Below are 26,543 nucleotides of genomic sequence, written 5' to 3'. Positions count from 1 at the left end.
TAACCAAAAGTAACTTAGCACCTTTCAGAAGTCAAGTGAACTCTAAGCCACTTTTATATTTTAAGTCTACTGATGCACTTTAAAAAAGGAAATAAAGAAGTATCAAAGTAAGTTTATGAACTTGAACTTGTGCTAAGTTTTAAATCCTTGAATTTTACAAAGAAATTTTACTTTTTGCCAAAAAAGGGCAAGATAAAAAAAATATAATTGGGGTAGTCCTAAGATAATTGTAACTCTAAGGGGCATAATCTAGTAATGGTACGAATTAGCAATAATAAGATAAGCTTGTGCTTCTTACACTACATTGACTGATCTTACACACTATTGATTGAATCTTACAATACAATCAGAACTTGGAGATAAATCTCAAAGTGCATGTCATTGAGAGTCAACACCAGATCCCCATCAAATAGCCCTACAATCATCCAATATAAGTAAGTGGGTTGAGAGAGTCTCTTTGGCATTACTAGGGTAGTAGCCTTAACGGTAACTGAAGGCTGCTTCTGTGTGTTTCCAAACTCAGCTGAAACAGTTTCCATTAGAACTGATTATGTTTAAAAAGAAATCAGCACTATTTTATGTTTTGTCAAGAAGTGACTGAGCCTACAGTTGACTGCTGAAAGGAAACTCTGCTCCTGCAGTTTTTATTCCTCAAGTCCATGGGCTGTCAGAGCAGTATCATGGCAGTTTCCCCCACCTGCATGGTTAAATACCACCCCAAAGAAGATATTTCCTTAGCAAATAATATTTGTGGTCAAGGAAGTAAAGAAACCTGATTAATTGAAGGAAAAAATAACTTCTGGACCCAGGCCTTCTCAGTATTCAGCTGTTTCAAAAGTACAAGAACCAAAATCTGTAACTGTAAACAGCATTCCATGGTATCCTGTATACACACTTGCCTCAATAGTTGTGAAATAAATTGCGCAAAAATGAACTGAAAGCTAAAAGTCAATAGGCAATAGGTGGGAGTAGTTCGCACACGATTGTTATCTGTTTCTTCTGCTGAATTCAAAGCATTTCCTTTCATTCATTTCCTCATTCTTTAGGTTTGCAGAATGCCCACTTTGTGCAGGGTATTGTGCTGGTCCTCATACAGAATCCCATAAAGTGGGAAGAGGTTTAGACATCAGAAACAGCAGGTGGGCAGAGTGACTGACATATAGTAGGCTCTTAAATGACAGCAATTTCTTTCCCTTCCCTTTCCACACCCTGGAACTTCTTTATAGAGTTTCCATATTTGAGCTGTGAAGCTTAAATCAATATACTTGATGAGATTCATCATTTATTTGATGAGATTCTTAAATCTATGTCATAATCTAACAAGATAAAGAACTTACAGATTCAGAAGTTGGCAATACATGAACATAGTTCAAAACACGGTGTGGTAGGATTCCAAGTGATCTTTTCCAGGTACTTTCTATTATTGTTGTTTTAACACTGATAGCACCATAAATAAAAAGGAAGAGAAAACAAGGAGAAAGAAGGGGAAAAAGACAGAGAAAGGATATTATATGAAGCAGAAACATTTTAGAATTCTTCAGTAAAAAAGCACTGCATTCTGGCTTGAGCTCTTCCCATCTGCGTATGAACGGGCTACTGCACAGCCTGGGCCTTAGTTCCATGAACTATAAGGGGTGTTAATTAGATAATCTCCAAGATCCATTCTCACTCTCCCTGCCCATAGTTCAAGCCCAATGAACTAAGTGGCAGATGAGAGAAGTACAAAGTTCTATAACTCTCTGTTAATACTATTTATCCCCTAAATCCAAATCTTACTACAAAACACTGAGTGTGATTTTCCACAGAAGTTGCTGAAGTCAGTATGAAGTTCAAACCCTGGCACCATCATTCCTTAGCTCTGGGATCTTAGACAAATTATCTAACTTCTCTGTTCCTCAGTTATCTATCCCATAGGGTTATTACAGGGATCAAAGTTGTTGTTTTTGTTATTATTATAACAATGGAGTCACACAAACAAAACCAGTATGGGATAAAAGTGATTATCCCAGATTATCATAGAAGCAGCACATGATGACAATACTTAGGCGTGTGGTTGTTCATTAGAAGACTGATGATCAGTAAACTCTGACTCAACGGTGTGATATGGTTGACTAAAATGGTAAGAAAATCTATGCTTATACAACCCCCCACACATGCACTCACACAGTCTATAAAAGGGGAGTATCACTCTGATAATGCTGAAATAATCATGCTGAAATAACTTGTTCATTCTAAGCACCCACCTTTTGGACACAGAGTGTGAAAAGACTAAAACGATATAATACAGGAATAATTGAAGATTCAAGACAAACTTTTTAAATATTTAAAAGGCTTTTTTTTTTTTTTTAAAAGACGGGGTTTCACCATGTTGGTCAAGCTGGTCTTGAACTCCCGACCTCAGGTGATCCGCCCGCCTTGGCCTCCAAAGTACTTGGATTACAGGCGTGAGCCACCGCGCCTGGCCTTAAAAGGCTTTTATGTCAAAGCAATGCATTTGTTCAACATGGCTTCATGGAAAGACCAGGAACAATGAGTGGAAGTTAGAAGCAGCCAGTTTTCAGTTTGGAATGGAATGGACTTGTTGGGGAAGTGAAAAATCTCTGGAGCTGTTCAGCACTGATTAATGACAGCCAGACTGTGCACGTACCAATTCTTGGACAAAACATTGAAATTTTGAGAGAGAATTCCATCTAAGGGTAGACACTTGACTTTTGACATATCTTCCAAACCTATATTTTATGATGTAGAATGGATGGTTAATGATGTAAATTGTAATAGAATTTCTCATGTACAGAACCACCGATTGGCAAGCATGCAAGATAATGGTGTTACATGATAACACAGAAATTGATAAGTTCAGACATCTCCGTTAGGTTTTTGACTAGAATTGCCAGTGTGTGGCCAATCTTAGTGGCCTGAGATAGTAACTAGCAATCTACATATCTCCAATTTAAAACGAATGCAACAAAAGATGGCATTTCTAATCCATAAAGTAGATAACTAGCTCATTAATATTCCAAATTAGTTTTGCAGGTAGTTTAAGCTAGATACATTATTCTACTATTAATTGGGATTTTAGATATTAATCACACTGTTTATTCCATTTTTTCATGTTTCCCAAAAGAAACATTCAGTCTCAGAAAACAGAGTGACTGGGTCACCAATTTACTGTGTGACCTTGGGGCAAGTCCCTTAACCTCTCTGAGCTCCAGTTATCTCATCTATTTAAAAATGGGGAACAGAGGGGCCAGGTGAGGTGGCTCACGCCTGTAATCCCAGCTACTCAGGAGGCTGAGGCAGGAGAATTGCCTGAACCCAGGAGGCGGAGGTTGCGGTGAGCCGAGATCGCACCATTGCACTCCAGCCTGGGTAACAAGAGCAAAACTCTGTCTCAAAAAAAAAAGGGGAACAGAGAGTGGCAGTAAGATTAGATGTTTTCTAAGGACTTTTACACCCTAAAATGTGATTTTATGAAAGAATCGTTCTCCTTAATGAAACTCTAAGCACATTTTTTATTCTTAATTTGTTCTTTTTTTTTTTTTTTTTTGAGATGGAGTCTTGCTATAGCCCAGGCTGGAGTGCAATGGTGCAATCTTGGCTCACTGCAACCTCCACCTCCCAGGTTGAAGTGATTCTCCTGCCTCGTCTTCTCGAATAGCTGGGATTACAGGTGCACGCCATCGCACATGGTTGATATTTGTATTTTTAGTAGAGATGGAGTTTTACCATGTTGGCCAGGCTGGTCTCGAACTCCTGATGTGATCCACCCACCTCAGCCTCTTAAAGTGCTGCGATAACAGGCGTGAGCCACCGCGCCCGGCCTAGTTCATTTTTCTCAGTGAAAACATTTTCAGCCATTATATGAGGAATGGAGGATTTAGTCTTACCACCACCGACTGCTTCTAAGAGACAGTTTTAGTCTGTCCTTCTACAGTCTGGAAAAAGTTGTCAAACTAATTAGAAGCCACCTTTATATCAAACAATTGACTATGTAAATAATGGACAAAGCAGAATTAGGAATAGAAAGGGATATTAGAAAATGTATTTTTTATAAAAATAATCTTAGAAGGAATAGTTTTACTTTTTTACTTCCTAGTGCTTTATGTTCTCAGGCTTTCTAAGCCCATTTCAATGAGTCTAGAAGTTTATGATTAAAATTTATGCTCAGGAATTGCTCTATTTGAGTTCCAAAGATAAAAGAAAACATGTAAATGCAGTTTACCCAACTGTTCTCTCAGTTGGTCAACTATTCCAAAGACATCCTAAACTATTCCAATGACTTGAAACTAATAAAACTTGTTAAATTGTACTTTGAATCCACAGGTCTTTCTCTGCAAATATTTACCTTGAAATCAAGCTCCACATCTACCTGGGAAAATCTGTCAGTTGTTTCTTTAAAAATGTATTACTTAAAAGAGATGGGCCAGGCGCGGTGGCTCAAGCCTATAATCCCAGCATGTTAGGAGGCTGAGGCAAGTGGATCACCTGAGGTCAGGTGTTCAAGACCAGCCTGGCCAACATGATGAAATCCCGTCTTTACTAAAAATACAAAAATTAGCTGGGCATGGTAGCACACACGTGTAATCCCAGCTAGTCGGGCGGCTAAGGCAGGAGAATTGCTTGAACCCAGGAGGTGAAGGTTGCAGTGAGCTGCGATCGTGCCACTACACTCCAGCCTGGGCAACAGAGTGGGATTCTGTCTCAAAAAAAAAGGGGGGGGGTAAGCTACAAATTATTTGAGAAGGTCCCTTTAAAAAAATGGACTGAACAAAGCATTGAGAACAGTCTGTACTGGCAAGGGACAGGGAAGATGACCTAATAGGTCTTTTCTGTCTCTAATTTCTGTGATTTGAGGTTTTTTTTTTCACTTCTGCAGTAATACTTGTGAGTTCAACATTTTCTCAAAACTATTATTAGTTACCAAGGAAACACAAATGTTTGTAGGAATAAATAAGCAAATGGACTAGACCTAAATAACAGACTTTTCCTGCTTCACATTTAATAATCTTATGGTGGTGTCTATTATCAATTCTTCATTCTCTCCAAGTCATTCTACTCACCTACTAGCATGCTTACTAGAGTCCATCGCCAACTCATGGCATTCTCTGTAAATCAAGAGTAGGAAGTCTCTTGCCAACAGATGATTCCTTATTAAATAGACTTCCTTGCTTCATTTGATGAGGAACAAAACCATGGCAATGTTAGGGGGCCAACAGGCAGTGGTTGACTCTGTGACCACCAATGTAGGGAGAATATGTAAATATGTGCTTTTAAATAACCCAGTGTCTACGGAAAAGCCACTAACATGATTAAGAAATATACAATAAAGGCAAAAAGAAACATAATACATATGCACACAGGTAGATACAGATACAGGGTACATCCACACTATGAAAACAATACTGCTTTACAAGTGCTTAGAAAAAGACTAAAAGAAACACAGTACATTGCATTGTTGATAGTTGGCAGTATTTTTTTACTTTTATGCATTTTCCAAATTATAAAGGGTGCCTATTAATTTTAAAATTTAAAAAACTGTTTTAAAATTAATTTTAAAACTACAAAATATCACCCTTTTAATGTTGTAATAATAAAGGACTTCCCATTCCCTAGCATCACACGGACACTACTGTTGTAATCAGTTCTCAAGGGTACATATGTCACTGTTCTAGAGTCAAAGTCAGCTCAAGTATGAGTAGAATAATTGGAAAGCTTCTGGAACCCTCACGGACTATGGGTCTGGGACCAGAAATCCAGGCTACAGATAAAAATGAAGAGTGTCAATATAGATAGACCTGCAGTCCATATGTATATTCAGTTACTGCAGTTCATATGTTTATTAAAGTTTAACCAGTTAACTGCTGGTTAAAGGCTCTTAAAGTACAAGTGTGGAGATGTGATAACATTTCAGGCAGCTGCCTACATATACAGAGTCAGACAAATGGCACCCAAGGAACTGAAAGAAGAGTGAAGAAATGAGGTTGACTAGAAAAATGATTGTCTAGGACATAAAGAGAAGGTGCTTTTCCTGCACACTTCCCCTTTGGCTCCACATCCACAGTTGCCTACATGTCCTTCAGCCTTTGTCCTAAGTTGTGTAGCAGCAGAGGAGAAGGAACAAGCACAGGATTGGATCCATGGCAAGGTTACCCAGTGCTCAGTGGCAAAGCTGCTTTCCAAGAAGGCTGTGGGTAAGGTGGCAGAGGGTAGCATGGGTGGAATAAACACCAAAAGCTCATATTCTGGCCAAACCAACTGTAGTGTGAAGCAATGCAGGACCCTGGAGCTATACCTCTCCCAATCCTGGGTCTATCCCCACTCTGTTCAGCTTCTCATACAGGACCAGATCCATAATAATTGCTGTTTTTCTTTGTACATGACAGCGTTTCCACATATACTATCTCACAGAGGCAAAGAAATAAACACGTCACATTCAAAGTTAGTATTACCATCTCATAGCTCAAAGCAGAGCTCCTAGAAAGCAGAGCCCGCCACTGCTTAACTGATCAAAGAACCAGTAGTGAAAATTGTGGGCAGCTGCAAGAAGCATCCTATTAATTACTGCTGCTTCTTTGGCACTTACTATATTTGGATGACTGAAAGACTTGACCAGTCAAAAGAAGAAACAAAGGTAGGGAGAGAGAAAGGTAGGGAAAGAAAGTAAGGGCAATTATTTCAAAAAAAGGAACTGGCTTGATGTGATCAGCAGCATATTTTTAAGAGTTAAGTAATGATGATGTTGTAATTATGGTCAGTAGCAACTGACTTCACTAATAACCCTAGTTACTGTGGTCACTGCAATGGCCTACCGACAATTAGCTTGAACCAGGGAAACATGATAGTAAGCTGTTTTGACATAATAGGCTAAATCTAGTTGATACCTCCTTGTTTCTAGCTTTGTTACCTACAAACCTTTTCTCCCACAATAGAAAGCAATGAACTTGATAGAAAAATTCCTTTGTATAATTTCTAAATAACAGCTTAAAGCTAGTGCTGATTTAGATCATAAATTCAGATTACTAATTGTAGAAAGGACCCTAGAGTGTGGGTATTCTTATTTGTAGAAGATTCCTGGTTATAAAATGAAAAGAAAGTCATACAAGGTTAGGAAGTAAAATTTTCTCAGCCAATTTTGAGGCACAGTCATAACTCTACTATTTTCACAGATGAAACCAAGAGAATTTCAAAAATGAAACGAAGAGAATTTCTGAAACCAAGAAAATAAAAATTAACTCTCAAAAAGAATTTTGGTTGAAAGAGTGAATGAAATAAAAGTCTACTCATCTACTTATGTGCACATCTACAATGGTGTACAATGCCAACAACTGGTTGGAGTTTGCAATACACCACCCAGGGTGCTCTTGTATCAGATAAAGGTCCTGATCCTTCAAAACCCTTGGTTTTTGTTTGAAGTGAAATGGTCATGATAGTCTAATTTTACTAGAATAAGATACGTTGCTGCCACCTCCAGAAAACTGTCAGTAAATACACAAATCCACAAAAACGAGGATGAGTCTTGGCTTTTCCAGTTCAACATTCGGTCTAGAAAACAAAGATAGAAACTTCTCAGTTAAATCTGAACACTCCTTTACCAAATACACCTCTGAGAGAGTCTGAGCAAACCGTTAACACTAAGGCTATATATGTAAACATTGCTTTAAATCCCTGTATCCTTACTTTAGTAGCTGTGTGACCCAACGTATCTTATCTGTAAAGTATGCATCAGATCACCCCAAAATGTGTTGTGAAGATTAAATGATGAAATGCTTGAAGAGCACTAAGGATGGTGGCGGGTATGATCTAAGAGCTCAGCAAACAAGGGCTATTAATATTGGTTCCTGAAGACAGTGGTAACATACCATGACCTCACTTGGAAAGCTGAGTCAGAGCTGGGTCAAGAGATGGATGTTTCAGGAGTAACACACTCGTAATGTAACCAGGCAAGTAATGAACCAAGTAAGGGCATACAAGGAGTAGAGAAGCCCTAATCCTCTTTTCTCTTGCTTGTAGAGAACCTTAGACAAGTTTTGTGTCCACTCAACTTCTCTACCCTTCAGAATAGAGCTAAAGAAAAGGAGGAAATAGGCCGGGCGTGGTGGCTCACGCCTGTAATCCAAGCACTTTGGAGGCCAAGGCGGGCGGATCACCTGAGGTCGGGAGTTCAAGATCAGCCTGACCAACACGGTGAAACTCCGTCTTTAAAAAAAAAAAAAAAGAAAGAAAAGGAGAAAATAATACTAACATATTTCGTAGGGGAACTGGCAAGTCAAAAGAGTGAAAACAAATGCAAAACTTGAGTATGGACATGTGAGAAAGAAATAAATGGTAGTGTCAAATGTTAGGAAACTTATTTACTTATTACCTATCAGAGGGAATAAGACACAAAACAAGCTACAAAACTGTTACCTTTGGGGTAAAATTACATTATCAGCTTGGGGCTGAGATTCAGGTGTGTATGCATCATACAACTTTCATAAAAGTCATTTTATCTCATTTGTAATTAAAAAACGTAGCATAAAAATCTCAAGAAGGATGTTTAGTGAGTATGAGGTAAGCACAGGAGACTAGAAAGCTTATAATGCACTTCACAAGCATAGGGCAGAAGAGTAAAACTAACAGAACAAACTCAATATCCAAAATGTTCGTACATAACTGCAAATCAAATATTAAATTTCAGTTCGGCTGAAGAGTATGTGTCATTCTCTTGAGTATACTTCAAAGTAAATCTCTTAAAACAGTACACTGTATAAGAGCCTGGGCATGGTGGCTCACGCCTGTAATCCCAGCATTTTGGGAGGTTGAGGAAGGTAGATCGTGAGGCCAGGAGTTCAAGACCAACCTGGCCAACATGGTGAAACCTTGTCTCTACTGAAAATACAAAAATTAGCCGGGCGTGGTGGCATGCACCTGTAATCCCAGCTACTCAGGAGGCTGAGGCAGGAGAACTGCTTGAACTTGGGGGGCGGAGGTTGGAGTGAGCAGAGATCGCACCACTGCACTCCAGCCTGGGCAACAGAGCCAGACTCTGTGGGGTGGGGTTGAGGGGCAACGAGACACTAAAACAAACAAAAAACAGTATACTGTATATGAAAAGCAACAGTACGTTCACTTTAGGCTTCTTAGCAGGTACTTAGAGTGATCTAGAAGAATGATAAAGTGAACTCCCAATTCAGCAAAGAGAACATACATTTAATGCTGTGTCCTGCATCTTTATTCCACACCATTTCCACGAACTATACAACTCTGCAAACAGCCTTTCTCCACACGAAGAAAAAGAAGCGAGCAGACTATGTTCATCATTCCTGTTTGACAAAACATATGGAAACAATAATTCTACAGACATATGTACATCATAATAGGAAGCAATCCTATTTTAATGTAATTTTAAAAGAGGTTTTAAAGAACTCAAGCTACTAAAATTTCTCATCTGAAGCTTGCAAATAAGAATGCCGCGTCCCTAATTTATTTAGCAGATGCATATAGCTGGGCTAGAACTTTAGGCATTATATAATTCAGAGGTGAATTCTCATTCACAAGAAATAGGATTTGTACAAGTTAATCTACCTCATACTAGAGGATAATATGCTTAATTCAATCATATTTGGCTAATTTCTTTTTTCTTCGCATGGTTAGTTTTGGTTTATTTTGTTTGCTGGTAGAAGATAAACATTAAAACTGGCTCTAAAGTTCTAATTTTATACATTGTCTTGAAAGTACAGCACAAAACATTTAATTTCTTTAAAAAAATTTTCCCGGCCAAAAAAATTAGTCTTAACTGCTTTCGTTAAAACTCAGGCATGCAGAAATGGGGAAAGAGGAGGCTCTTTCAGGAAAACCATTGAAAAAAAATAACATTTCAGCTGGCCTTCCCATCATCACTTGAAGAATTGTTTGGTAGTTACATCATCAGGAAATAAAACACTATCCTCTGAGGACCCCTACTCATTACAAAGAGGAAAGAGAAGGTTTGAAGTCTAGAGCACCCCCAGAGATGTCTCCACAAAACCCCAGACTTCTTTCCTTCTCCCGCCTACCCCCAGCAACCAAAAAGAAAAAAAAAATTATGATGAATTTACAAAAGTTTATATAAGAATAACAGGATGTGTACTGAAGTTCCTGAAGCAATAACAGCTTTAGGGACCCAGAGGGAGAAAAGCTACAAGCGGATCGACCCTGCCTCCCAGAGACTTGGTTAGCCCGACAGGAGGGCGCCGGCATTGCCGGCCCACCGAGCATTCCCTCCGCTGGGAGCCGGGAACCCACGGTTCGTTCACACGGCCGGAAGGTCCGCGGCAGCGCGGGCGCGTTGTTGCCCCGCCGCCGCCGAGGGTCTCGCGGTCACCGGCGCCCCCGCCGACCGCGCCGCACACGCGGAGCGCCTTATAAGGCAGAGCAGTGACGTAACGCCCATAGGCCGGGCGCGCTCGGCGCCCCGCTCGCATTGTTCGTGCGACTCCCGGAGCGCGCACAGCCCGCTGGCAGCGCGGCAAGACAGCGGCCCCAGCCCGGCCCCCGCCCGGCCCGGTGCGGGCAGCTCAGGTAAGCCCGGGAGAGCAGCTCCGCTCCACCAAGGGGCACTGCTGTCAGAGGGCCAGGTAGCAAGTCTGTGGGTGGCTGTTGAAGTTGTCTCAGCATCACAAACTGCAGACAGGTTTCGCAAAGCGCATCCAATGAATTCTAGGTTCAAAACGTTTCAACTCACACAAAACTTGAAAAGTAAAAGTTTTCTCCGACGGAGAAAACGGATTGGAGATTTAATTTTAAATGTTGAGAGGTGGGAGCTGACTGTATTACATACTCTTTCCAAGTGAGCTACACATTGAATCCTGCCCGTACTGAGAAATCTTTGGGGAAAGGGTGGGGAGACTATACTGTGCCGCAGCAACCCTAACTCTTGATCCTATCTCTCCGCGGGACTCAACCAGCAGAGTGCGAAAATTTGTTAGTGCCGGCTTTCCCCCTCTTTTTGTAAGTGTTAATATAAACGACTAGAAAAACAATGTTAGGAATACATCTTGGAATTAAGACGAATCTAACTTAAAAAGTAAAATCTTTTTAAGCTTCAAAAAATCGTATAAATGCTATTTTGTCTTAAAAGCATATGTCAAGTTGTACAAGGAAGTAACTATCATAGTTTTGAGTTCCAACTTTCTGCTTCAACTTCAGACATTGGATAAATGACAAACCTCACTTAAAGCTGTCATTTCTAGAGTAAAATTTTGGATAGTAGTATATTGTGTAAAAAATGCCAATTTAAAAGGTGAAACTTACAGAATAACTTTATTAATCAGTGGCATTTTGAACCATAATTAGTTACATCTAAATCCTGAAGAGGCTATTGCTACCAATGAACTCTTAGAATATGATAACTGAACATTTAGCAGAGAAATCTACATAGTATTTTACTTCATTTTTTCCAAATAAAAATCAACGGAGGAGTTAAAAATAAAAGGTTATGTCAAGTTTAGACCACTGGAATAGGAGATGAAAAATTGATTTATCATTCAAACCTTATCTGGTCTAAATATATATTGTAATATAAAACTTTAACAACTGTGTGACAGTATTGTTTCCCTTTTAAAACAGTCTCTATGTTTGATAACTATACACAATTCCAACTCTGAATTCATAGGCTGCCATTTATATTTACTCTGAGATTTAAAAATGCTTACTATTGTTGGCACTAAAATGACCATATAAGACAACTGTCTGGATTAACAGAGGAGCAGAGCACTATAACCATTGAGGTGTATGTGTGTGTTACAAATTCATGTTTTTATATTTAATTGTCAGTGAGAAGAAAATATCAGATCACAAATTTATCATTGAAACACAGCATTTTAAAAAATATACTCAAAATGTGGGTTATATCTGTATATTTCTAACAATTTCTGTAGTAGGGTTTTTAAAAGTATATGACATTTGTGCCTATCATTTTTGCCTCATAGTTTTTCTGTTTTTGCTAATTTTGCTGGGAGCAATGCAAGACTTTGGTTTTCATATTTTAAAAGAAAAATTATATGTTATTTGGCCTGAAGATAGGCTATATAAACTGCAGGTTAGTACTGAGAAGTAGGATTTTCCCAAAACTATTATTTCAAACCTAGGGAAGCCTACCATAATGAGAGCGGGGCCAACACCCATGTCACTGTGGAGAAGTACAGAATATGCGATAGAAGAGTTGTTTATTTGATATAAGCAGTAATTGGAAACTGAAAAACTCTTGCCTTGGGAAAAAGATATTCTGCTCTTCTGAATCCAATAGAGGAGGAGGCAAACAGAAACCATCAATTACTGTTTCAGCTATACCCAGAGTACCATCTGTACCATAAACTGTAACTCAGGTGTTGAAAAATCATAACTTTCACCAAAACTCAAACAGTTGTGTTTTTCAGAGTCTGCCTTTTACTTTTTTAAAGCAGGCAAGAAGCATCAATTTTTTTAAATTTAAAAATGACACACTTTAATATTCCACACCTTTTCTCATTTATTAACTTTAAAGCATATTTCAAAGAACAATCACATATTAAGACCTCTTTTAAAACTGAAAGTTAAATAAGATTTATCATGGATACATTACGTCCTAGTGGGCTCTTTGGGTGAGCATTTCTTAGTCTTTGGGACAATCTGTATGATGGAAAATGTTTTTATAGAATGAATGTGAATATTTACACTTCCGAATAAAGCACATAATAATTTTGTGCTTAGTGAATTCATTTGCCCTTTTGTAGTGATTAACCTTAACTGTTAAGTCCTGGTATTTTTGTGCTATTTTCGTAATGCCGTGATGGAGTCTATAGTAACAGCCAGTATGAAAACACAAATCAAGCTTTTACTTAATTTTCCAGTTCTCTTGGAGTTCCCACTGATTTGCCTTCTCAAAAGCCTGTGAATTTTGTTTTAGGGTTCTCTGCTGCACCTTCCCCTCCAAAAAAGTGCCTTTGGTAATAAATACATTTTGAGATTAAAGAAAAAAAGTGAAAATGCAGGAGGAAGAATAAAATTCCAAAAATTCTTCTTAGGTCATGTTCTGTCCATGTCTAGGGCTTCAGGGCAAAGTGAATTTTACAAGGTGAATAGAAAAAAAAAGACAGCCCCTCCTATTTAAAGGAAAAAGGAAGCAGGGCAGGAAGAGAACTGTTTATAAAAGACTGGATATTGTGGATGTAAAGCAATATTGGTCTTAACCTGCTTCAGGAACTGAAATGGCCCCATCTGTTGTTCACAGAGCCGATCATCTTTGAAAAATCTAATACATCCTACCCTTATCTGTTGGACATATTAATTTTAAATGATTTTTAGGGTCCATTTAATTTGTATTTGAATTCAGCTTCAATTTAAACTGATTGTTTAGTTTCTGTAAATTATATTTAAATAAGGATTTAAAGATGAAGAGACACTGCATAGCCAGCCAGCATCACAAACCTTCAAAGCAATATTTCTGTGGCTGATGCTGTCATCACCACAGCATTTCCTAGCCACCAACCCAGTCACTTAGGCTTAATGTGTGCTGCAATGACTTTTAGAACCTCCTTTGGCTGGTCATTTTCTAATTAAAGTAAGGTGGGACATTCATGTTTTGAATCATTTTGTTAGGTACACTAATTCCTAGCAGATTATGACTAACACTTATAAGCCTTTGCACATCTCTCTTTAAAAAAAAAAAAAAAAAAAAGAGTTGAGATTCTCCTTGACCTTCATCTGCACTAACACCATCTCTGACTGGGAAAGCTGGGCAAACAAAAGATGGGAAGGCTCGCCAAGGAAAGTCCCTTATTTCTTTTTCAGATATGAGAGAGACACTCCCTTCTTCATGCCTGTTCTCTGAGATGGTTTAGCAGATTAAGATAGGACAGCAGCAGTTTTAATTCTGAGCCCAAAAATGAGAACACATTAGCAGTGTTCTTTCTCTAGTCTGACCATCTTCACATTTCTATGCTCTACTGGCTCCAAAATATGATTAATTGTTAAGTACAGAATTTTTTTTTAACAAGCTTGGGGAATGATGTGTTTGTGGGGGCAGGTGGGGAGGGGAGCAGTAGAGAGGTATGTAGAGAAGTAGAGAGGTAAGTGTATCGTTGGGACAGATAGGATGCAGACGTACCTCAACTCCTTGTGTCTGTTTATGATAACTACTTATTCGAGCCTAAAGGAGTTGTTATCAGCAAAACAGAGCATATATTACATCAGAACAGCAAACATTCAACTATGAATCTAAGAAGTACCTTGAGTCACACACACACACACACACACACACACACACACACACACACACACAGTCCTGGCACAGACTATCCACAGAATTTTACAGCTGGAAGGGGTCATGGAGGTCATCTGATCCAAATGCCTCACTTTACCAAAGAAACTGATGTCCACATGACTTGCCCCAGAGACACAGGTACGCAGAGGAAGGGGCCAGGGCCCACTGCATTCTTGGACTACAGCTCACCAGTAGTTTTTCCTCAATTGGTGCTAGAAAGAGGGGAGAACAGAAGCCCCAGAAAAAGCCTCAGTACTGTAGGTGGTAATTTAGATATAACATTCATTAAAAAAATGAAAGTCGAAAGGTTCAAAGTTTCTAAGTATAAGCAATAAGAAAGCAAAGGTATTGTGAAAATCAATACAGTTTCATCAGGCTACAGTCACAGAGGGAGGTGATAAAGGGAAGAAAGAGAAAACAAATAAGAAGTATATTTAAAGGTCTTCCAGGTGGCAAATCCCACTCTCTACTTGGAAGGTGAGAGATGCCCTGGAAACACTATGTACTCTGTGGTCAAAGACATTTACGTCTGAACCGCTAACTTGACAAGTGACCTTCTATCAGTATCTTCCAGCTAAGTACTTTGCACCTCTCAGATGTCCCCAGCTAGCAGGATCCCTTTCAAAATTCAAAGTGACTCAATGCCTTCAAAACAACCTACCCCCAACTGCAGAAGAAGTCACCTATGAAGGCTGTAAGTAAGCTCCTGGTGGTACTTACCGTGCTTTATTTTCCTTCAAACTGTATACTGTGATGTGACATTAAATTACACATTAATGATCTGCTTGCTTATTATCTGTCTCTTGGCCTGTGAACTCCTTCAGGGTCAGTTTTGCAACCAGCTGTATCCCCAGTGCCTACGGAAGTACCTAGCTACAGTTAGTATAAGTGTTGCTGGGACAAAAAAGGTGCTGGATAAATGTACAAACAAACTACAACCTAGAAGCTTATTTGATATGAAAAAAAGTGTTTCTGCAAACAGTGGGCTATGGAGGGCCCCTTCATCTAAATTTTGTTTAGGAGCCAAAAACAAATCTCAGCCACTACTTAAAGCAACCATATGGAAATGACTTACAAACATAAAAACCAGAAACCAGCTTAGGCTCAGGTTAAGTCAAGGCAGTGAAATCTGCTTTGTACAGTACAGTGTATGTTAACATAGGCCGACTAATTCAGAGGCTTTTTCTGCTCACCTCCATCTACGTCAGTTTAACTCCCTCCCCAGTAAGATGACACTGATGGTGGTGAAGGAGTACCAGGTAAGTCACCCTGGGGCATGGAATGGCCTCCAAGCAATATATGGAAGAACACAGTACACTGGTTTTGTCCTTAATGAAGGGTGGATTCCTCTGAATTTCTCTAATTTCTGTGCCTCCGGTGAAGGTCTGGAAGATGCACTTCTGGGCCACAAACAGCTTATCTTGGCCATGCAGCAGACTGCCTTTTCCTAAGCATATACCTAATTCCAGAGTTTCTGTGGGTAACCCAGTATATCTCCCAGATTTTACGGAAGAGTGATTTTAATTTCAAAGTTAGATTACTCCATTGTCAACCTGTGAAGCTAGCCTAGGGCTTATAATTCTCCTCAGCAGTAGCAAACATACACTGAGCTAAGCACAAGGCCTGAAAACAGGCCCAGCAACCAAGTTCACAACACACCATGCCATGTCACGAACCCAGCTATAGCTACTAGCACGGACTGCTACCACATTAACGATGAGGTCTGAGATCACTAGCAGCTCTTGGACAACAGCTTCAATTATTCTCCTGTCCCTGCTCTTTTTAATGGACTGGTAACGCAATGCAGGTAGGAAAGACCAGCTACACATAAAAACTAAGTAAAGATAAAGAATGTGGGAAAGTGCTTTTAAAAACTACAACAGAATATAGTCAATGGCCAATCTTGCTGAATAGTGACACTGACTTGACCTGGATAAATGTTGGTGTCTCAATGGTGTGACTAAGAGTAAGAATACTTTTAGTCGATAAATCAGAGTTCTACTCCTTAGCTCTGCCATCCATTTACTGGGTGAGCCTCCAATTCCCTTGGTTTCTACAAACTACAAAAAAGGGAACGATATCAGCCATCCCAAGTATTTCTCAGTACTCGATAAAGATTGAATAGTGAACAATAACCCTCATAGGAATTCTGATCAAGGGGAGAAGAGACAATATAAAAATACAAGGTACTGATTCTATCACTACAGAGACAAATCAGCTGAAGAAAATGAGCAGTAATCTGAGGAAAAGAGTGCACATGTAAATGCTGAAAAGAGGAACATGGCTGTAGCACTTGGCCCTGTGAGAGCTCCAAATCACTGTATCTAGAGCAGCCTCAAAGATGAGGTCAGTCCTCCAAGATGGGCTGCCCTGACAAAAGCAAATCTGCCAGATTTATTGCGTCTCATGGCCCACCAGTTTTGGAACAAAAGTTTAAAGGTGAAATGAGTTTTTCTCTTTTTTTAAAAGTTCATTTTTATGTGAATCAAAACAAAAACAAATCTCTGAGCAGAGATCATAAGTGGAATGTAAAACATCACATTTGAGCTGGCAGGACTTAAGTGTCTGCCTGTTAAATTTGAAAAAAAGGAAGGAGTTGCTTGGTCGAGGAGCCTAGGGAGAACATGAGAAAGTTGCTAGTTTCTTGCTGAAGACAAACACCCACACACTGAGATATTGTAGAAGTCCCTTAGTCTTAACTTGTTGGTCTGTTAATTGGGAAAGGCAGAAGAGGTGAATCACTCTGTGGAATTTTGTGAAAATGAATCCACTGCTGCTAAAAGGAAGATTATCTACTTTTCAAACACTCATATTATTAAAAGAAATATATTCTGGTTAAAGTTGCATATTGTTCTTGAGGCTTTCAAATAAAAGTAAGAACAACTTTGTCAAGTGATTTGGGGTTCCACTAATCTCCCCCCAAATTCTGCCCCATAAGATTCTTCTTAGAGTTTCATAAAATTCACTAGGCTGAACAAAGATGCAAAGAATCACAGGCAAAGTTAACGATTCTCTGGCCAATTTCACCCATCTGGACTTTAATTAAATTTGTCTCTAAGTGAATTCTTTACTTCAACCAAATGGTTCTCCTTCCAGAAGTGACAAGAACAAGAGAACAAAACTCTACTTGTCCTTCTTCCATTCTAATAAGTAATTCTGAGAATTTTAGGTACCACTCAGCCTAAGGGATAGTTATACTCCCCTAGGAAGTGGTTCTTTTTACCTCTCAATCATTTGGTCAAGTATGTACAGAGTTCAAACCCATATGAGGGATACAGAAGTATCATTCCTTTAAGGAGCTTACAGTTGGCTTAACGGCAAAAGTAATATGCTAAAGCAAATCAGAAAGTAGTACAAAATAATGTAGAATATTTCGGTAATAAAGCTGTAAGGGTTGTGGGGACTTAGCAAAGGAAAATCAGCCAGGGTTAGACAAATTAAGAAACATTCATGGAAAAGTTGGGAACTGAAATGTAAATGGGGATGACTGAATGAAGCATTCCAAAAAAGATGTTAGCCTTATTTTTTAGAAGTTTACTATGAAAGGAGAACCTGAGGTTAAAAGAGAAATAAGGCTTGCGCCAGGATCAGAACACTCAAACTCTTAAGTTGCAGAGAGGAAGGTATCTTAAGTAACATCAATTCTTAACCTGAAGCTTAAATATGATGAGGTAGTTGGCACAGTGGCAGACCCATAGCAGATACTGTTACTCTTCTAGTTATGCCAGTCTACTGTAGGGATGACGCTCTTTCATCACCTGGTGCTGCCAGGCTGACATATAGGGGCCGTCTCGGGCCAAAGAGGAGGTGCTTTATAGGATGCAGTCAAGAAGAATTCCTGTTCTCAGACACCCAGCTACCAAGTGGAGTAAAGGATTAAGCTTGTTGAAGATCTGTCTCTAGAGTGCCTAACCTTAGCCACTCTGTAAAGAGAGGTTACCCTGTACCTTGATTCCCCTGGTATAAGGCAGTCCCTCCTGTGAGAAACAGACAAGAGCTTTCCTAAAAATGTCTTAGTCATCTGAAGTAAGAAACAACTTCCTGAGCAGGTAAAGGACCAGAGAGAGTCAGTGACTGCAAAATACTTAAAAGCTAGTTTGGAATCTCCCTGTTTTACTATGCCTCAAGGCACCCACAAAAACCAAATCTGTAAGACAAATCCTACAACTTGGGCTAAATGGCTTATATTAGATCCTAGCCACAAACAATAAAAAGTCGCTTTTGAAATTAACAGTCTAAATACTTTTTGCCTAGATGTTCATTTTTCAGCTTAATTTTACTTTCAATTTAGTATAACATTTTAAGTACTTCTTTGCTTTTACAGCATACTTACAACTTGTGAACTACAACAGATGCAAATAAATCTGAATCCCATGGAATTCCAACTACTTAAGGTTTTCCATTCTTTTGAACCATTGAGACTTGATCAGCCATAGAATCTCTTGACATGTGAATCTGCATACAGTGTTATATAGGAAAGAAGGGAGGAAAGGATTCTAAAGGTTGTTGGGAATTTTTATTTTGTGGAAATGAGATTTGAAGATGGCCAAAGGCTTTGTAGACCTTAGAGACAAAACTGCACTGATCTCCCTATGTTGCAGCTAAGGTGACAAGCAGATGAGGCAAGGTCAGATAGTTAGGTCACTAGCAGATTTTGGTCCAAGATTTCCTGTGCATCAGATATGTGGCTTTTCAATTGTTTAATACCTGGGGTGCTGCTTTCTTTGTTTTTAGCTATGAATGAGTAAACTTTGATGAATAGCGAAGCCAGAGCTTTTTTCAAAAACTTTTTTCAGCTACTGAGATAGTTTGCTCTCTCTTAAAATTCAAATCACAAGGTAAGATGAGGTGAGGGCAAAAATGGATGGTATTCAAATAGCACATATATGAGGTACACTACAGCCATTTCTTTAACTGCCACAAACAGAACATTTCTCACATAGATATACTGAACGGGTGAAACTCCTGCTCACGGACAGTATAAATAGCAGGCTCAGCACCAAGAGAAGTGAGGTATAAAGTCATTGCTCTCACCTCTAGCAAGTACACTGTTGACCACTGTCATATTTTGATAGAACTACCCTTTGCTATGCAAGCTTAATATCCTCTAAAGCATGGTCATCTTAAAAGAACCCAACTTAGAGGAGAGGAAGTACGATCAGACTCTGTTTATGCATTCTGCCTTCTCAGTATTCAGAAATTGCTGAAAAGGAAAACATAACCCAAATGCTCTGGACTTACATTCAAGGAAAAATTAAACAAGGCTCAGATACTCAAACTAATTTTACTTTGTATAAAGCAAGCAAGAGGACAAGCAAAACACAGACCACAAGAAAAATGATCACCTATATTCCAGCAGATTACAGAATAAAATTTTTCCACTTGTCTGTAATCAGACATTACATATGTCCCAAATTCTAGCTTTCCAAAAACCATGGAAGAGATGTAAACCAATCATCCTCAGGAACTAGGAAGAGTGGGTAAAGGTAGAAGTAGGATGCTCATTGTGGCTCATGATCTGCCTGCTCAGCAGGAAGCCAAGCCACATATTAACCCTCATCCTTTAACTGCCTGAACCTCTAAGTACTCTTAAATGTATTAAATTTCCCTATTTTCCTTGTTCCTTGTTTACTGATTTATGACAGCTAAAATGGAGGAACAAAAAAGTCCTCTAAGGATCAAAATGTTTCATTTTATACTCTTTAGGCTGCTATCTATCCTGTTTCTATGGCAAACTGTGTGACTTCAGTAGTCACAGTAAAACATAAGCGTCTGTTGTTGTGGTTTCTAAGTTTGAATTTCCCACTAACAAGTTAGGAAACGTCTGGTTTCCCAAGCATACCACTTTAGCCACTGCCTCTGTGTAGGCAGCCAGACTACAAGGAGGTGAAAACCAGTGAATCTACCCATTCTGGCACATGACTGGTCCCTGCTTTGGCTTTTTATTAAATATGGTGAACTGAACAACAATTAAGGTAAGAAAGCCAAATAAAAAAGAAAAGCCTTTAAAAAAAAAAAAAAAAAAAAGCAACCAGAGGCTTAAAAAAAGTTTTATTTTGACTTTTTGCTCTAAGTTCTGGAAAGGATACATGCTTTGTAGTCACTTTTTAAAAAGGAGAGAATAGGAAAGAAAAGCAGCCCACTGAAGAGTAAGGGTTAAGAGAAAGAATCATAGTAAATCCTCCAAAATAGCCATGTGCAATATCTGAATGAAAATAACCTGTGACCTGGGAAGAGAAAAAAGGGGCTAATGGATGTTAAAAACAAAATTTAACAGCTACATCATAATGATTTTCCAATGAACCATTTCTGGTTTCTTTAATCTGCTAAAATACAAAAGGACCATTGAAATATAAATGGATTTTGAGCAATAAAAGAATACATATAAATACTCTCAATAAGATAAAATACATACACAAATATTTCTAAGGATATATATATAGTATTATGCCCTTGAAGTCTGTCTGAGAAATGGCTGCCTGTTAAAAATATTTTCCAAGAACTTTAGGATCCTTGAAATGGTCTATGGAAATGGTATTTATGACAAACCCACCTCCTCTGGGGAACATGAGATGTTATTACTGGCCAAGTCACAAGTTTTTAAACCATGCAAAAATAATTATGAATTTATGCCAAATGACGAACCTTGCTATATTATTATGATTAAGAGAATATCTGCTAATGTCTCAATATCAAGGCTCAAAGTAGCCATGGACCTACAGGAAATACTGTGACACAACACTCGATTGCTAGTGGTGGTGATTTGGGATCTTTGACGGGCAGAATATTATGACACACAAATTCCCTGGAGAGGATGGCTCATGAGATATATGAGATAGGAAGTGTGGATGTATGTAATGGGGTGAGAAACAAGATTTGGAGTAAAAACTACACTGGCATTCTGGCTCTGCCAATTACTAGCAGGACCTGTGGCAAATTAGCTTTTTGAGCCTTAGTTCTTATTTGTAAAATAAGAAGACAGTAATACCTGCCTCCTATGACTGTTTCCAGGACTAACATGGTACATGGCATATAAAAATTGTTCAACCAGCTGTTACTCCTAGGCTATAGAGAGGAGGGCCTACTATATGTCTGTTGCTTAGTTAATACCCTTACTTTCAAATATGGCACCTATTTCAAAAATAGAACAGGTATTTGTTCAAATATTTATTGAAAGCCAACTAAATAACGAGTACTGTTCCCTACCAGAAATATAGTATTGAATAAAAGAGACCAATGATTCACTAATCATTGAATAAGATGTGTGTGCACGCGCGCGCACACACACACACGTAAACCTGTATGAAGTTTACATTCTAGTAGGAGAGACAGGAAGTAATCAATAAATACATAAAATATAGTATGTCAGATGGTACTAATGAGGTGAGGGGGAGTCCAGTGGCTCCTGGGGAGACAGCCAGCACAAAAGCACACCAGGCTGTGTTCTGTTTGAGGAACAGCAAGGAAGCTGGTGAGTAGGCAGAGGAGCAGAGTGAGTAAAGAGGAGAACAGTAGAAGGGGTCAGGGAGCCAAGTGGGTGGTGCAGAAAGCACAGGAATTAACAAATGGACACCAAAAACATGGTACAGGATAAGGAAACTCAGATTCTGAGTTTTTTGTCTGGGTTTTCTAGCATGTAGCCTGGTGGTTAGAACTGGTGCAAAGAACACAGACTTTGCAGCCAGTGAATTTTTAGTCTGGTCTGTTACCTGTACTGTTTGGAAAATTATTTAACCACTCTAAATTTTAGTTTTTGGTTTCTCCTCCATCTGCAAAATGAGAATAATAGTGCTTACCTCATAAAGAGTTAAAAGTACACAAAATAAACTGCAAAATTAATTATCCAACAATATGAAAACCCCAAATGACCTATTTCTCAGATAACTAGGGTATCTTTCAACCTGTTGCTTTGTATTTTCTTCTCAAGAGCTAAAAAAAAAACATTGTAAAATATTCTTAATAGTCTTCCTGACATTTTGACCGTGGAAACCAAGCCGAGGAGTAGTATGTCAGTGTACTAACCCAGTCAGCCCGTCCTGCCTTTGAGTCCCCGGGGCCGCAGACCAGCACCAGTTCTAGACCTGTTCTCACACAACCGGAGGTAAGCAGTGGGATGAGGCAGCATTACCACCTGAACTCCGCCTCCTGTCAGATCAGCAGCAGCATGAGATTCTTATAGGAGTGTGAACGGTGCATGGGAGGGATCTAGGTTGCATGCTCCTTATGAGAATCGAATGCCTGATGATCTGAGGTGGGACAGTTTCATCCCAAAACCATCTACCACCACCCTCACCCCAGTCCATGGAAAAACTGTCTTCGATAAAACTGGAACCTGGTGCCAAAAACGTTTGGGACCGCTGCCCAAGTAGACCAAGTCTATGAGTATTTACACCCAGCAGACAAAGTACATATTCACATCCAAAAAATGAAGAGCAGGGGTAAGACGAGCAGAGCATCAGTGAGGCTTTGGGAAGGTCAGCTATTAGCATCCATTTTGATATGCTGGCATTTCATTGGATATGCGCATTCACAGCATTGTTCTCTTCCAGGAAGGGAGAAGAGCTGTGGAGTAGATCTGTGAACAAAAGAAAAATGGAAGAGAGTGGCTGATCCCAAATATATTTGAGTAGCAGATAATTAAGAAGAGTTATACATGCCAGGGACAACTAATACAAGGAATCTAACAGTCTACCCAAAAATTATACCCTAAATTAGTGACTTCTCAACCAGACTCCACTTCTCTGCCATGTCTGGAGACATTCAGTAGTTGTTGCAACTGAGTTGGAGGTACTGTGTCACTCCTGGCATTTAGTAGGTGGAGACCAGGGATGCTGCTAAACATCCTACAGTGCACAGGGCAGCCCCCACAACAAAGAATTAACCAAAATGTCAACAATGCTAAGGCTGAGAAACTCTGACCTAAAATGACAATCATGATGACTAATCATGTGCATAGCCAAAAAGATCCATGAAAAGCCTTAAAATAGATTGCAATAAACATGTAGTCCAATCTTTCATTCCGTTGTGCTTTGTGCTATTCTCCCCTAGCTGACGCCTACTTTAGGCCAGCCCATTGTGACCTATGTGCTCATATGTATTGTCTCACTGTTCTACTTTTTTTTTCCAATATGGCAAGCAAGTTGCACTGTTATTTTTAATTATTTTTTAAAATGAAAATTAAAACTATATTTTGGGCCTACAACATGATGTTTTTATGTATCTAGACATTGTGGAATGGCTAAATCTAGCTAATCAACACATTTGTTACCTTACATATTTATCATTTTTTTGTGCTGAGAACATCTAAAACCTACTCTTTTAGTACCCACCATCCTACTTCTAATGAGAACTGACGTGTGGTGCCAGGCAGTAAGATAAGGGCTTTTTGGATGGATTGTTTTTTATTAATCCTCAGAACAACCCTATTGTGAGGGACACTCTATTATCCCCATTCTACAGGTGAAGAAAATGAGACTTGTAGGGGGGTTAAATTGCTTGCTCGCGTCACACTAGGCAGAACTTGGAAAGCCAGGATTCAACTGTAAAACCTGACCTCCGGAGTCTGCATTTCTCACTGTGCACTGCCCTGCCTCCCAGTTTTCCACTCTGTCATTCCCACTGGTGCTTCAGTGCTGGCGAGTGTACGTGTTGTCAGTCATTCCACCCGCCCCCTGCACTTTTTACTGCCATCTCTTGCTGGGAGTAATAGGGAACAGGCAGTAGGGAAGACATCAGCCCTGTCTTGAAGAAGCCTACCTTAGGCCAAACAGACAAGACAGAGAAGAATGCAGATCATAGAGAGTTCAAAATCAACTGCAGAGAGTGGGAGGAAGGAATGGAGACAACGATAAACAATGAAAGTGTTAGGAACCTGAGGACAAGCCCAGGAGCACCACCACCACCATCTCACACATAAAGGCAGCTCTGCATGCTATGAACCAGGAGGCACTTTCAGGAATACACACACATCTGATAATACAAGGCACCACATGCTAAGAGGCTTTTTGAATACTTCTCCCTAGGCGCAGGGCAGCCAGGGAAAGGCAGCATGGCTGTGGAAGGCCCAGGTAGGCTTTGAAGGATTAAGGGGACATCTACCTGAAACTTTTAGTCTAAGGACCTAAAGTCTTAATCTGCTGGAAGACAGTCAATTTTTGGAGGGAAGGCGGGGATGTAGTAGCAATCAAAATGGAAAGTATGGAAAAGAGGGATACTTTGATTTAAGGAATCATTTCCAAATAATTAAGAACTCCATTTCAGAGTGGTGGGGAGGGGAAGGATGGGGAAGAAAACAAAGAGAAAATGAGAAAAGTGAGCAGGCTGTTTAGCACAGCAGTATGTTCACAATGATTAGCTTTTTAAATGTTCCTTCTCGATAGCTGTAATATATTCAAAACAAGGCAAAAAATTCATCCGAGTAAATAGCATAAAGAAAAATTCATTTGGATAGATAGGTATTTTTAATAAGAAAAATTAAAAGAGTGCTAGGAGAGGCAAAATAGTCATGGTATTAAATGTACATCCATTGTCCAAAGGTTCTTACTAGAAAGCCCTAACAAGACAGTATTGCAGAAGTCAAAACACATTATTTAGGCGGTAAGTAATTATCCTGGTAGAGATTTACATGTGCTGCACTTGTTATCACTCCCCTGCCAGTTCCAGTTTCTTCTTCAGGCCTAGCCTGAGCAGCTTTTCAAGTCCCCTTCTGGCCCTTTCATAAGGGCATAGACAGTGTCTTTTCTAGCCCAGATTCATGGGCACCTCCTTTGTTCTCACGATGAAAATTTTCTCCTTGTAGCTGCCTAAACTACCTAAGCTCTGTGCCTGTGGACTCTCAGATTGGCCTTTTTCTGGTTGTGGAACCTCACCTGTAGGCAGTTTTTTTTAGGAGACCGCTTTTCTCAGTTACTTTGCTCCTTTTTCCGCTCTTAAAAGAGTGAGATTTGCCCCACTTCCAGTCCTTGTGCTCAATTTGAGGATTTCAGTAACTCTTCTTAGAATCCTGCTTCTCTGCTAATAGCTCCCAAGCTCCTTATAATTAATGGGTCATCTGACTATTTGCATCTTATTTCACTTCTGACCTCTCTGGGGAACCTAGTAAGATTAATCGTTCAGGTGAAGAGTCCTGGCTCACAGTGTCCCGTTTTTACCATGTATTCCTCTGACACCAAGCTAAAGCCTCCTTCATAACTTCATGCCCTAATTCTTATTTCACAATGAAGGAAAATAGTAATAACCCAAATTGCTAGGTCTGGACCCATTTATGGCGTCTCTAAAGGATCTCAATAATGATGACAGGATCTTCAGTAACAAGGACATAAAGCAGACACAGATGTACACTCATATTCAACTAGCAGATGCCAAAAAAAGTGTTACTGTTCTTCTAGATCCTGCTGACCAAGTCAGATGAATTGAACATTACATTATGGCTATGGTATGCTGTAGCTGTAATTTTTAGAAAACCTTTGACTTGTGAGAGAAATAAAAGGAAGCAGCATACACAGAATAAAAAAGACCGGTCATAGCTATTTTTATGAGTGCTCCTAAAATTTAGACTAAACAGTGAAAAGTCCCATTGAAAAAGCAGGGAGGATAGCAAGGAAACATAAATTATAGGCCTGATTACCAAATTCTATTTCAAATAAAGAAGCTTTCCAATAAATTCCATGTAATTACTCTGCAAACTGCTAGAACTCCATGGTTATTTGACCATGAACACAGCTGCTATCAACACAACACAATTAAAATTATATATTAGACAAGAATTGCTAAAAGATAAGATGGGATATAATCATAACCAGGCTATCAAAGTCTAGCTGTGAGAGCAGATATAAAAATAAAAGGAGTGTGATGTATGCAGTTTTCTGCTTAGTAATCAACATATTAAATCAGGAAGACAACGTAATGCATTAAACTAGCTCTGGAATAATGAGAATAAATACAGGAATGTAAGCCCATCAAAATGAGTAGTTACATATTTAGGACTAGGATGACTGTTACACTACTTCGGACTTCTTAAGGCCAAACAAGTTTTGGTATCATCACACTATTTGGTTGTTACCGGGAAAAAAACTAAATTATGATCATATTGATCCGTGCAAGAATACAGGCAGGTCTGGGAGAAAAAAGGAGCTGACAAATAACAAGTACGGTGCCTTGCACATAGTAGCTGTCACTGTATTTATTTCATCAAGATCTGAAATGAATTAAATGTCAGCTGAACTGCATAGCACTATGCATGGACCCATTTATAAGAACCAGGAAACTTAGTGGTTTCCATATC

The 26,543-nt window shown here is 39.2% G+C and overlaps 2 protein-coding genes across 7 annotated transcripts in view; one reads left to right on the top strand and one right to left on the bottom strand.

The window, feature by feature from the left end:
- Positions 1 to 26,543, bottom strand: part of CMSS1 (cms1 ribosomal small subunit homolog) — a 366,636-nt gene that overhangs the window by 291,860 nt on the left and 48,233 nt on the right. Inside the window, exon 1 of one of the 2 annotated variants that reach the window (XM_064374552.1) lies at positions 14,450 to 14,456. The exons of the other annotated variant lie outside the window; for it this stretch is intronic. The gene's annotated coding sequence lies outside the window, so the exon portion shown is untranslated. Of the gene's footprint in view, positions 1 to 14,449; positions 14,457 to 26,543 lie in introns of those variants that run through there. 2 annotated transcript variants of the gene reach the window in all.
- Positions 1 to 26,543, top strand: part of FILIP1L (filamin A interacting protein 1 like) — a 285,964-nt gene that overhangs the window by 225,133 nt on the left and 34,288 nt on the right. The window lies entirely within an intron of this gene.

The sequence above is a fragment of the Aotus nancymaae genome, unplaced genomic scaffold (genome assembly GCF_030222135.1).
Source record: "Aotus nancymaae isolate 86718 unplaced genomic scaffold, 86718_ANA_hifiasm-v0.15.2.pri h1tg000011l, whole genome shotgun sequence".
Lineage (NCBI taxonomy): Eukaryota > Metazoa > Chordata > Mammalia > Primates > Aotidae > Aotus > Aotus nancymaae.
Note: the sequence above shows the minus strand (reverse complement) of the source record. Positions and strands in the feature narration are given on the sequence as shown.